Source organism: Anopheles funestus, chromosome 3RL (assembly GCF_943734845.2).
Source record: "Anopheles funestus chromosome 3RL, idAnoFuneDA-416_04, whole genome shotgun sequence".
Classification (NCBI taxonomy): Eukaryota; Metazoa; Arthropoda; class Insecta; order Diptera; family Culicidae; genus Anopheles; species Anopheles funestus.
Genome location: NC_064599.1, coordinates 19,591,391 through 19,604,441, shown reverse-complemented (window position 1 = coordinate 19,604,441; position 13,051 = coordinate 19,591,391). Strand labels below are relative to the sequence as shown.

The following is a 13,051-nucleotide window of genomic DNA, read 5'->3' as shown; positions in this document are numbered from 1 at the left end:
TTAAAAATTAATTGCGATCTAATAATGTCTAATAATTAAATAATAATTAATAATTAATATTAAATAATAAATAATAATAATTAAAAATAAACACATTATCACAAAAAAACATCTTACAAATACAATTATCATGGGTAATCGAAGCTGCATTAGAAGAAGAAAAATATTACGTTTACTTCTAAAATCCATACCCAAGATATGCCGGTACGAACTCAATTTGTAAAATTAATCGCTCGGGTACCAATCGCAGCATCAAGAAGCGCTAATAATAAATTATGCAAAAAAAAATACATCCCAACCTTATTCCAACCCTGGCAGATGGAGACGCTTGGTGGCTGGTACTTGTGCTTTGGTATTTTGTGCTTGTGTTCGGGCGCGTTATACACGGTTGCTTCCTGCGGGCATCGCCCTCGAAGCCAAACTTATTTAAAAAAAAAAACGGACCGCATATACAAACGCGTAAAGTAAGACGCACATAATTTGCTGCTCATGTAAGCAGCCACCGTTCGCTTCCTTTGGCATCTTCGTAGGCCAGTGGCGTAGTGCTTCCGTTTTATTACGACTGCAGCATTTATCGTTGGTGGTGGTGGTGGTGGAGCTTTCACGGAACACTCTTTGCGAGGACAAAAGTAACCACCGTGAGCTTATTTTTAGGATCCCACAACGGTGGGAAGCAACCGCGTAATCAAGCAGAAATGAAACCCCCGAACCGAAATTGGGTACAGTTTGTTCGTTTGCTTCTTATCATTAGCGAATTCTGCTCAAGGTGAAAATGGATACACTATAAAATTTGAGTGCCGTACGTAAAGGTCATGCGTAAGTGTGTGCAAATTTCAATTCGAAACGCTAAACCAGGTATGAAAACCACCATTGTAGCAGTACGAAACTTTCTTCTCGGCTTCCCAAGAAGTAACGCAACATGCCTTTCAATTTTGACCTTGAGCTGCCAGTACAAGAACTCACAACTTTGTCTGCGCGTGTGAAAAGCTTTCCTTTTTTTTTTTGCTTTCATTTTGCTTCAACCGATGCTGATCCACCCTGCTGTGTGGCAAGTGATTGGAACCGTGTGAGGTGTGCGTAAATGGGATAAACAGGACGCATTTCCTTTGGGAAGGGCGAACTTCCGCACAATGGAACTTTTGGGTGAAAGGGGGATGAGGGGGATGCTGGTGTGAAAGGAAAATTACCTTACCCCCCTACCACTTCCATGTTTGCTCTGCTGATGTACGATAACAAGAAATAACAAGAGATGAGCAGAGAGCACCGGGAGTTAAACCAATAAAGTGAAACTACTTTCAAAGGACGAAGTCCCAAAGCCAATGTCCACACAAACCCACATACACACACAGACGCTTGTATACACGAAACCAGCATGGAAGTGAAAGTTGTGTGAGCTTTTTTTCGCCCCCTCAAACTCCACATTACAGACACACGCACACGAGCGCAACAACATCCTGAGCTGAGGGGTGCGTGTGTGTATTTGTAGTACTTCTTTTTATCTCATTACAGCAAAATCTCTGACTCACAGTGTGGAAAAACCATCCCACGTAATAGCCTTCAGAAAAGCAGCAGCATCCCAAAAGAAAATGCTTCTCTCTATTTCGCTCTCGCTCTCATTCTCCAAGACACATCCATATCGCTCTCGTTTATTGTCCAAATCTTTAGTTTTGTGAGACATTTTCAACATCAGTTTTTGCTTTAACGAATTTAGTATACCTTTGGTGATTTGATATCACAAACCCTAGAACAAACACAGATAAATTTTCCCTTACAAGAACCCCTTTTTTTTGGGGTTAAACGGACAAATTTTTGGACCCAAGTACATTCTAACAACGCTTTCGATGTCGACCCAACGAATCACACACCGTACGGAGGTTCAAACACACATTGTCGTCGGTGCTTCTGTGTGTTTGTGTGTGTGTTTATTTTATCCATCTAGAACAAAACGGTCTGTAGGTACACGATTAAGCTACTAGAAAAGGGTTGGCCGTTTGCGGGGGAACAACAAAAATGGAAGGGTCCAAATAATGGGGGGTCTTTATGTTTTGGGATCAGATCTTTACGGGTACGGGTATTCGATTTACGGCTTGAAAAGATAAACAAACGAATGTTTTAAAACGACTTTCAGCAATCTCTGCAGATGAATATCATTTAGAGTTTTTTCTCTCTCTCTTATTCTGAAAGATTTTTTTAGAAAGAAGAAAAAAGACTAAATAGAAAAATCATTACACAAGTGAGAAAGGGATATAAAATAGAATAGAGAAACGTTTCGTGAACAAAAATAGCAGAGGCAATTACCACCAAGGAAACCCGTTCAACAGAAACGATATCAAACTCAGTCATGCATCACATGGAAATGATCTGCAATTTGATGACCAATGGTCGAGCAAATGAAACAAAAACCATCATGTTGTCAACGATTCCCGTACATCGTACAACAGGTGTTGCGTATCTGTCGCGATTTGGTGCCACGACGCCAAATTCCAGGGAAATAGCTCGGAACCAGTAACGGGAATGGCGACGTTTAACAAGCGCAATAGATGAATGTTTCTGGTGGGAATTTCCACACAACATTCGTCCACTCTGGTTGGTACTGGTGGTTGAGCACAGTTCGCTTACGGTGTAGTATGTTGCCAAAGCAACTAAATGTTCCAGAAAATTGTGCGCTTCCATTACAGATAACAAACGTGGAAATAGGGAGGAAACCTTGAACTCATCGTTTATTCGTGGAAAGTGGAGTTGATGTTTTTTTCTTCGAAAACGTAGATTTTATTTCATAATATATAATGTATAAAAAAACATAATATTTCCATCGGTGATCCAGAGTCACAAATTAAAGGATCACACTCTGATACAGAATTGAATCAATTGCATTAATCCAAAAACAAAGCATCACTTTAGCCTGTTTCTGGCAAAGGTGCAAAACACACCGTCGTCAAAGCGCTATCGGTTTTTGGCACCGAACTCATGTTCCTGTTGCATTGCACATTTCAAAAAGCAACACAAAAAGATGCACCGACCCGTACTACGAAACAGATAACCTGACCAACGAAACGATTATAAACACACACACACGAGCCAGCCGCCCCTGGACACTGGTTGCCACTGCACCGTTGTACAAAACACCCTCCGGAGCGGAAGTCGTCTTTTCACGTCGCCATGTACGTGTCTGTGGTTCTGGACAATGTCGGACAGCGGATGTACCCTTCGTCGCCTTTCGTCCACACGACCTCCTCTACAGGTGAAAATGTACCAAACGGCAAATGCAACAGGAACATTGCACGGCGTTTGGAAATTTGGAGCAGAGCCACACCTTATCACAAACTGGTGGTGAAAGCATGGGTATCTCAGCTTATCGACCGTCACGCTCGCTCCCTGGCTGTTGGGTCAACATTTGCTAGCAAAAAGCAATTTTTATCCACACAAACAACACACCGGAAAATCGATTACGCTGTGCACTTTGGAGACAAAATTCAATCTATTGCACGATGCACGTGGGTAGACGATTTATAAATAAATAACTAAGCAAAATGGCCAGTGGGAAGTGTAAAATGTGAACCTCCCCACCCCTTTTTATATTGCTCACTCGACATCGGAAGCAATTACATTTTGTTTTAGTCGATATTTTAAATGAATTATTTCCTGGGTGTGTTGTTTTCTTTTTGCTGCTGCTGCTTTTTTTCATTAAATCTTTTTAGTAAATTGAGTTATCTTTACCTGTAGAATAGTAACTACAATTTGCACTTAAGAATCCCATTGGGATTTTCCAGAGTAACCTCTTTAGTTTGGAGGCAAAAATGGAAATAAAATATTCATGAAAATTGTACCCTTGTATTTGTTGAGTAATTGCAATATGTTCAAATCTAAAAAAATAGGACTTGAGGAACTTATTCAATTAAGGTAGTACACAACCTCCCCAAAACACAAAACTTAATTTTCTATTTCCTCAAGTACATTTTCTTGAAGAATTGTCTTCAATCCTTGAAAAATTAGCTTGGAAAGGAAATTCCGTAGATTAGGTTTTTTTTTCGGTACCATTTCCTACAGACATCATTCATCAGCGTCAGTTCTCGTTTGGATTTAATGGTGTGAAGTTGAGTTTCCTTGCTGAATGCACTAGTGTATCCAGAAGAAGAACGAGTCATCGTTCGTATTACGATTTCATGGAGAAGTGCCCTATACGAAAGTAGTTGGACATGGCAGGGTAAAGCCATGGTTCGTCTTACAGAGAGATAGAATTGTATATGAATGTGCATTTTCTCAGGAAGGTCTCAGGAATATCTGACTCCAAGGTATTGCCCTTACATTCAACTCATCCCCATGCAAACACGGATATGTTCAATGTTTAATCGTGGATTACTCAAAAATTCTCATTTACTATTTCCAGGAGAACTTTCAGCTACAAATTAATATCTTTTTCTTTAATAGTCCAAATATTGAGAAATGTTTGATAAAAAAGATAAGGTGTCTTTATGTTGTGCATATCTCCCTTAGGAGGAGAAACAAGAGCTAATTGGACATGATAAGGCATTCCCAAGGTTTCTTCCGGATCTAGTATCATCTGGAGCAATGGCTGCACTTTCCAGTAACCTTCATTGCACGTTAGTTTGCAACTTATCAGAGTATCCTGTGCGTCCTTCAAAAGTATCCTTCTGCTATCAGCAGCATTTGAACGTCACAGTGCCTACTTCCCAAGAATCCACAGCACACCAAGGACTCGGTCCCCAAAAACCATCGATGCTGTTGCTCCAGGGCTGTACACCAGCGATAACACACCACCCCGATTGGAGTGTATCTGTGTGTGTGTTTGTGAAGAATGTTGCAGTAGTGCGAGCGAATAATGCTCTGGACCAGCAGCAGCAGCATCACACACCAGAGGTAACTGTGTGGCAACACCGGATTCAGATGACGGAAGCTTCAAGAGCGCAAGAAATAACTGGCAGTCCACGAGAAGAAACATTGCCTACCATGGATGTAGTAGTGTGTTGAGAAGAGCGGAAAAATCGATATAACCCCCCAACCCAACCCACCCCAAAAGCTTTGTAGAAAATGAAACATTTTACACACGTGTATTTGTGTGCGTGTGTACGTGAAGATAAAAATTATGTTGTTAACACTAGATTCTTATCAAGATATCATCCAGTCCGATTGTTTCAGTGGTTATGTTTTTTTTATTGGAACCAAACCCCAATACCACAATGAGCATTGTGTGTGTGTGCGTGAATGTTAAGTTACTAAGGTAACCACTAAAAATGTTCCAGCTACTTCGTTTTCATCCGCTTTTTCACCGCTCCTGATGCACACATACAAGTAAAATCGCGCGCGCGTGTGTGTATCTGTGTCTCCTTGATTGTGAAGGAGCAAAGCCCTCGTATTTTCCTCTTCTTCTTCTTCTTTTTGGGGTGGAAAAAGGGGGTGGCAGAACGACGCGTTTGCGCGCACATTTATTCGCACACCAACACACACCAGCCTACAGCGAGACAGGCACAAAGATGGAATGATTCGTATCCCCCCTTGTCTGCGTCTGGCCCTGCGTTTTGGCTGCTGTGCGCGTCGAAAGCTGCGGGATGGTGGGGAACGTCAAAAACCGCGCACACATACACACCAACACACACGCAAGCACAGGCGCGTTAATTGAGAAATTGGCACACAACGGGATACACTGGAAAATTATGTTTAAATCGTATTTTATAGTAGCAAATATTGCACTTTACACATTTTGACTTGCAAAAGCAAAATTAAATAGCACACACACACACGCATTGGCTACAATGCACTAATAACGCACACTGTCACATACTTGCTGGTCACTAACACACCAGATTGCTTCGATGTTTTTTTTCAAACCATCCTCTTAACAAACTGACTCGTAGAGTAACGCATTTTCCTCATTATGCTTCCACAGTAGCGCTCCTTTTCACAACACAATTTTTCATCATCGGTTTTCCACCCCATTTACGCATACGCTTTGTGTGTGTGTGTGTTTTTTTTGCTTCTTTTTTCATCCTTCCACAATTAACTACAGCTTCTTATAAATCCGTATGTCTTATGCATCATTAGCACTTCATCTTTACGCTGCCAGACCCCGCTTCTGGACCGTTAAATTTTCCTCTGCATTCAAGGGGGTTGTTGATGGACATCCCAACCCCCTTCCCCCTAATGATTGCACACACCACCACCCAAAAGCGGTTCTATTTTCCACGAATTTTCTCTTGCTATTTTTTTTCCTTTAGGGGTGTAGAAAATTTGTCACTTAGAGAAGTCGGTCATCATCATTGCCATCATTGTGCGTATGATGATAAGCGTTACGAAAAGTAGAACACTAATTCGTAGTGTGAACGGAAAATACAGCGAGACACACGCACATACGTTTCACGTCACGAGAGGGGGGTGTTTTCACGCACGGCACACGCGTTAGGGATTGGGATGAAAAATCACCCAAGCACAGGCACAACACTACCAACAACCACCAGCGTGACCACACAGACAGAAACGGGCGGGTATGTGTGCCGTATGAGCAAGGTGTTGCCTTTTTTCCAGATTTGTTTTCACAAGCAACAGCGCACCCAGGGTAGTTGTGGGGGGTTTTTTTTGGGGAAGGGAAGAAACAAGTGGATGGAAATCTGGAAAATTATGAATCACACACGCACACCTCCAATTCACTCCATGGTTATTTGGTTCGCTGCACGCTGAACACCTGCACCACACACGGTCTATACGAAACGATAAACGATGAAGGCAATAATCACATTGATTCTGTGCAAAATTTTCCTCCAAAAACACACACACATACGTGCGCGCAGGCACGCGCGCGCACACAAACAAACGGGCGCGTAACGCACGGAGAAAGCGTTACGCGAACGTTACTGGCGTAGAGAACAGGCGTTGGTTTAGTGTGTGCGTTTTTTTTCCTTCGCTTCCGGTGGAAGGTGTTTTTTTTTTCTTTGCTCCCTTCACCAGGATGTTTCACGTCACTCTTTTTGTCACAAACCAAAATAGCCAAATTTCACAAAACACTTTTCAAAGGATCATCACACACACGCGCAAAAAAGAAATGTGCCCCAGGAGCCGCCCTTTTTTGGCCTGCTGGAAGAAAGAAAAAGCTCACCGTCGAACCACCACCCAGAGGAGCTGCTGGTTGAGAAAATTGGTACCATTCGTTCCTGCGCTCATCAACCACACTGGGGACTTTTGGGGCACGGCACAGATCGCCAACAATCACCAAGTGTGCGTTATCCCACTGAAAACAAGCGCACCCAAAACCCCGAGAGCGAGATGAGTACGAAAGGTGATGCTCTCTCACTTCGGGCCACAAAACGCTCAACGCTCTCGCGGTGAGTAAAAAGGGCCCCTTTATTTTCCAAAAAACCCTTGATTTTTGAAACACTTCATTTTGGTGGTTCTGTGTTCTGTTGGAATCTTTTTTGTCCATTGTGCACATTCTCTCGCTCTTCTATAACGCCGTGCCTCTGTTGTATGTGATAACTTTTTATCAAACCCCTTCACGTTACGTTTGGAGAAACAGTTTTAAAAACACTAATCCTTTTATCAGAATTATTTTTTTCAAACAATCACTAATAAAAGAATATAAATACTACATCACTTGCCACTAAAAGAAAATCGACTACAGTTGACCCGAGTAATCCTCTCCAGGAAAATCGCCTGCTCGACCACACACGCCCGTACGGTAGGCAAACGGATGCCGTTTTAATTCAACAAATGTCCTCTCGTGCTAATCTCCCCGTCTGTGTGTGTTTGTGTGGGGGTAGTTCGTTCTCTCGCACTAGAAAAATCTTCCCCCAAAATCATCAGACTTCTCTCCGGATCTGTGAAACTCTCCTCTCATATGTACTACAGAAATATTGGAGTAGACAGTGGGAGAACACTAATTTCCAGCTTTCTGCAATGATGTCTGCAATATCTACCGGTTAGTATCAACATTTTTGTGGTGACAAGATGTCCCCTTTTTGGGAATAAAATAAAACATTTAATAAGCTCATAAAATTTAGCTCCAAATGAGCCCAGTTTGCTGTTTTCTTCCTCCGGAGAAAGCTTTGGCAAACGATTTTTTACATTCTGTCCAACGTGACGCATTGACGCAATGTTCCGAAACACTATCTACATTGCCTCCGAACTAGCTGGCATTAAACTCTCATCTCGACTATTCCCATGCTCGCTCGAAAACCACGTTCACGCTCCCGGAAAAACGGTCCACCATCATCCGGAAAAGTGAGTTTTCCGCTCATTTTTTTTTGGGGGGGTTTTGCGCGCATGCTCACAACGCACCAAAATTGCAGTGTCACAAACCGCTTTTCTACGGTCAGGAACCAAGCGGGAACCGGACTGAACAATGCTGGAAGGTGGTGAACGGAAGTACACTACCCTCCAATACACGCACAAATACATATTCTCTCTCTCTCACACACTTTTTAAAGAAGGGAACACCTTTTGGATACCTTTCACGGTGAATTTTTATTTTATTTTTGCAAAGTAGGCTATCGCTACACACGCAAGTACAGCGCAAATACACACATACGGGCACCATACAGGCGAACAGCAACAAAATCAACAATCTTCACTAACCAAATACTCCTTCAACAAGCCGGATATCGCATTGCGAGATGCGAGCGTGAAATGAGAAGGGCAGAAACGGTGCTCACGAACGGAAGTCGTACGGTCGGAGGACACAGATGGACAAGTTGTGAGGGAGACAGGGGGGAGGGAAAGGTCTGAAGAAGCGGGATGAATCACATGAACCGCAGCAGCAGCAGCAGCAGCAACAGCAGCAGCAAACCTCCTATCTAGTAAGCTGGGTGGCCCTTATTGCACCCCCAGTAGCTCTTAATAGGCACAGTGCGTCACCGTTTTTATCCGCACCGAGTAAATAATTTCATTTCCTATAACAAAATGATTGTGATACAATTTTCACAAAAATGTTTACATTATGAATTTTAATATTTAAAAAAATATTTTATACGACAAAAAAAAACAAAATATTTTCCAGTTTTTTGTTTTGCTCTTGTCGTGTATGAACTACCCCCAAACAAACGATCACATCTGGTTGCATTATTGCCCTGCCAAGTCTACTCAAGTTACGGCACACCAACAGCAATAGTATCAAGCACAGCCAAATCCCCAACACCTTTCACGGTTTATGGTGACGGGGCTGTTGCTTTGCTGCCATCTCCGGTGAACGGAATTCCGCTTTGATTTCACCCTATTTTAATTCACTATCAACACAATTGCACCAGCATTTCGTCAGTCCAATGGACATGATGATGTGCAATGTACACAGAATGTAGAGAGTAGACAGACAGAAACCGTGCCCAAGCAGATTCATTCACAACATACTCCGGGAGGGTGGGGTGATCGTAAAAAAAATCATTTGAGAAAATATTTTGACATTAAAAATCAGTATTTATTTAATCAAGTGGAACAAAATGAGATATTTACGAGGTTTACTTACTGCAGTAAACAGTTTTGTTTAGTAATAAAATCGCTATATAAATTCTACTCGTGCAGTAACGCAGCGTTACTGCAGTGTTGGTATACCGGTTTTTCTAAGCCACTGTTGTAAAACTTTAATTTGCCCAATATGAAAGCTCAATCAACAAACCCTGCATGTTCACTAGATTGGTGTCGTTTTTTGGTTGTTGTACAGGATCTAAGCCTACTTCAACTTATAGAAATGTGAATCGATACGATTAAATGCTCAGAACGATGGTTTCAGGTAGGACGATGCTTAATATTCCGTAGTAGGCTGGCTCAACAAATGGTACAAGTGGTACTGTTTCCAGAGTGTGTTGGTCAAGTGAAAATACCTAAGCAAAAGTTCAAGAATGCAAAATTAACTACATTTTAACAGCAGAATATTAGTTTGAAGCAATTCAACGAAGATTTGTTATTTTTAATTGCTGATCGGGAATTGCTGAATGGTAGCGGCGCGGGTTTGTACACCACAGAACGGGCGATCAAATCCCTTCCGGGCTAAACTTACGTACGCAGGACAGACTGTCTCGCTACGGGTTTATAAAGCCAAGGAAAGTTAGCAATGGCTGGCCAAGACCTCTTCAAGTTGTACCTCAAGTCAAAAGCTGGTGAAGATGGCTGGATAGTAAAAAAAAAGTCAAAAGCTGGATAATATTGCCAGGACCGGGCCACCGGGCCACCATTGACCACTGCAAATTTTGAAAAACCATTAAAACATCCATTAATATACTGCGTTAAACTGATCTGATTTGTTATCGGTAAGGGGTTAGCAATTTGGCAGATGTGACGAAAACTCCATAGAATATACCTCGGCATTACGTAGATCTGTTGTGTAGCCATGTAACCGGGCCTATTAACTAGTTTTTAATAAAATCCACAGCATTTAGTAACAGGTTTTTGGGCATTAAACATGCGTATCTTGTGACGCAAATTGCATACATTGCAGAAAAATTTGTAAAGTATGCAATCCGCATTGCAACAATATCCTTTTAAGCATTAGTATGATTAAATATTATTCATTATATTATTCATAGTTTTGAGAGCAATTAGAAAAGAGCGATTGAGAAAAAGTGTCATTAATATGACCCTTTAATAAAGAGTCTCAAAGGAGGGTTATGTAAAGGATCTTTAGTCTAGTCGACAAATCTAGCTGTCGAAGTAAAAAAGGCGTAAAAACAAGAATCCTTAGAGATGAATGACTCTTTGAGAATTTGATCAATCTGAAAATAACATTCATAGTTTCATGAATCTTCGGAGATTCAAGAATCCTCAAAGATACAATAATATTGAATCATTGAAAATTCGTGAAATGATTCATGATTCATTTTCAGAGTTCGAAGATTCATTTAGAGATTGAGAATCAGATTTACCCAACACCGAATTAGATTCGATCTCGTGATCTTCTGTGATCACTGTAGCGTCTCGATTGACCCTTGAGAAACATAATATAATAACCGTGATAAATGGTGAGTATCTTCAACAGAAGAATCACTGTACATGGAGATCTCTTATTGGATCATGTGTAATTAATTTACTTACGTCCTCATTAACTGCAAATGATCAAGATCTCTACCGATTACGTAATTCCCAGCTTGCACACTTGCATATTAATTTTCTCCAGTCGTGCAGTTGTGGCGAGAGTAAAAGCATTGCAACTACAAGCATGAAGAACCTAACCAAATTTCGAAAAGAAAGTAATATTGGTTATGATTTTAGTACTTTTATTGCATCGCACCTTCCTCTCACCATTGCTGCTCTATAAACTTTCTTTCATTACTCGATCACATTTTAGTGTGATCGTAAACGTGCAATGTTACAGATGCGAGAGCTGGAACGCTCACTTCGCTGTGAGAACTCGTACACCAATAAAAAAGTATATACCAGCCCCCCCGGATTTCGTGAGACGGCGGCGTCCGTGCAGTAGGTAATTAGATCAATATTAGAACAATCACTGTGTTTGTTGCGCGAAGGTTAAACGAAAGTACGCACAACCGGGATGCCTCTTGGATGACGCTTTCCCACCTCCCATTGTGGGTGAACCGCGAGTCGGATTTGCTGCTCTGTTTGTGTGTGTGTGTTTCAGAGCAATTGAGATAAGGCAAATGGCCCTTCTGGGTTCGGATGCACACCGCTCCTAACCTTACCTTCCTCCGGTTGCGATTGTTGTTTGATGCTTTCTGCGCGGGGTACAGCATAAGTACCGGCGACCGGGAAAAATGTGCGACATGTTCCGCGATCGTACCGACAATTTCCGTCAAGCCATCTGGCAGGCTGGCGGGTAAATATAAACAGCCGTCGAATTGGATGTTACAATTTTACCGGTGTTACAGTGTTTGTTAAGCGTTGAAATATCTATTCTTTTCTATTCGGAAAATGAAAAAAAAGCAGCAAATGAGAAAAAGTCCCCTAAATGCAAGCAAACTCACAAACTTGGATCTTCTTTAAACCATTTTTCTTGCGTCTTGGAAAGCACGAAACATGGCTTATCATCAGTGGCATAAAAAAAAACGATACGAAAGAAACTGCCATGAGCCCACCTTTTTGGGGCGTTTAGGAATAGGAACCAGAGAGGATGGAGATCGCGTTTTTTTTTGGTTTTTGTTTTGGTCTAACACGAACAAAACACAAACCGGCAATGCGGCAACTCTCTTGTTCATTTTTTCCCCGGTGCCAGCCGGTGCCGGGAAATTTGTGAATCAAATCAGGGGTTTCCACCACCAAAAGTGTTCGTTTGAGACGATTTCGGGGTGATGAGCTATATAAAGAAAAAGAACTATTCTGATTGTGCCCTCAGCTAGCCAAAAAAACAGGGGGGTTTCCATAAACGGTGGGAGCTTTCAGCAAACACATCATACACACACACACATACACAATGCGGATGGAGAAAGCTGGAATGATATACGGCGTGAGGAATAGAAAAGTGTGTCCGAAGAAGAGAATCAGGTCTGCCCGGCAATGGAACTGAAGATCTTATTGTTGAAGGTTTTGCTTCACTTTTCGTTCATTAAAAAAAAAATTAACAGCTTTAAGTAGGAATAAACTTGCAAAAGTGCAACATTATCAAACCCTCTCTTGAGGCATACAATTGAAGTAGCATTTGAGGCCACCATAAAACTGTAACAGGTTATCGTGATCATGTTTTTTTTTTCTGTTGCATTTCAAGCAGTTTTATAAAAGCACCCATTAATAGCTTCCCATTAATGATATCGATTGAAAGATAAACTAGCTATGATCATAACCCGCAGGCGTGACTGATGTGGCAAGTGGATGTGTACAAAAGTGGATGAGTCAATCATCAAACAAAGCAAAAGGGGGAAAAAACCAACAAATTTACAGGAATGTATACACCTACGAAACGATGAAAAATTATTCTAAATTTATGCTTTATTTTAACCCAATTTGTTAGAGCTTAATATTCATATTCTCACACACATTGCTTGAACAAATTTTACGACACTATTTCCGGAACAACCGGTGGAACATAATATCAACAAGTAGACACCCCCCTTTGGGGGACAAAAATTGCCAACTTAAAACGACACTAAAACTTTGCGATAAATGC

General features: G+C 41.4%; 1 protein-coding gene across 2 annotated transcripts in view; it reads right to left on the bottom strand.

Annotated features, from left to right (window-relative positions):
* Positions 1-13,051, bottom strand: part of LOC125767735 (G protein alpha o subunit) — a 57,871-nt gene that overhangs the window by 41,235 nt on the left and 3,585 nt on the right. The window contains exon 1 of one of the 2 annotated variants that reach the window (XM_049434581.1): positions 7,109-7,281. The exons of the other annotated variant lie outside the window; for it this stretch is intronic. The gene's annotated coding sequence lies outside the window, so the exon portion shown is untranslated. Of the gene's footprint in view, positions 1-7,108; positions 7,282-13,051 lie in introns of those variants that run through there. 2 annotated transcript variants of the gene reach the window in all.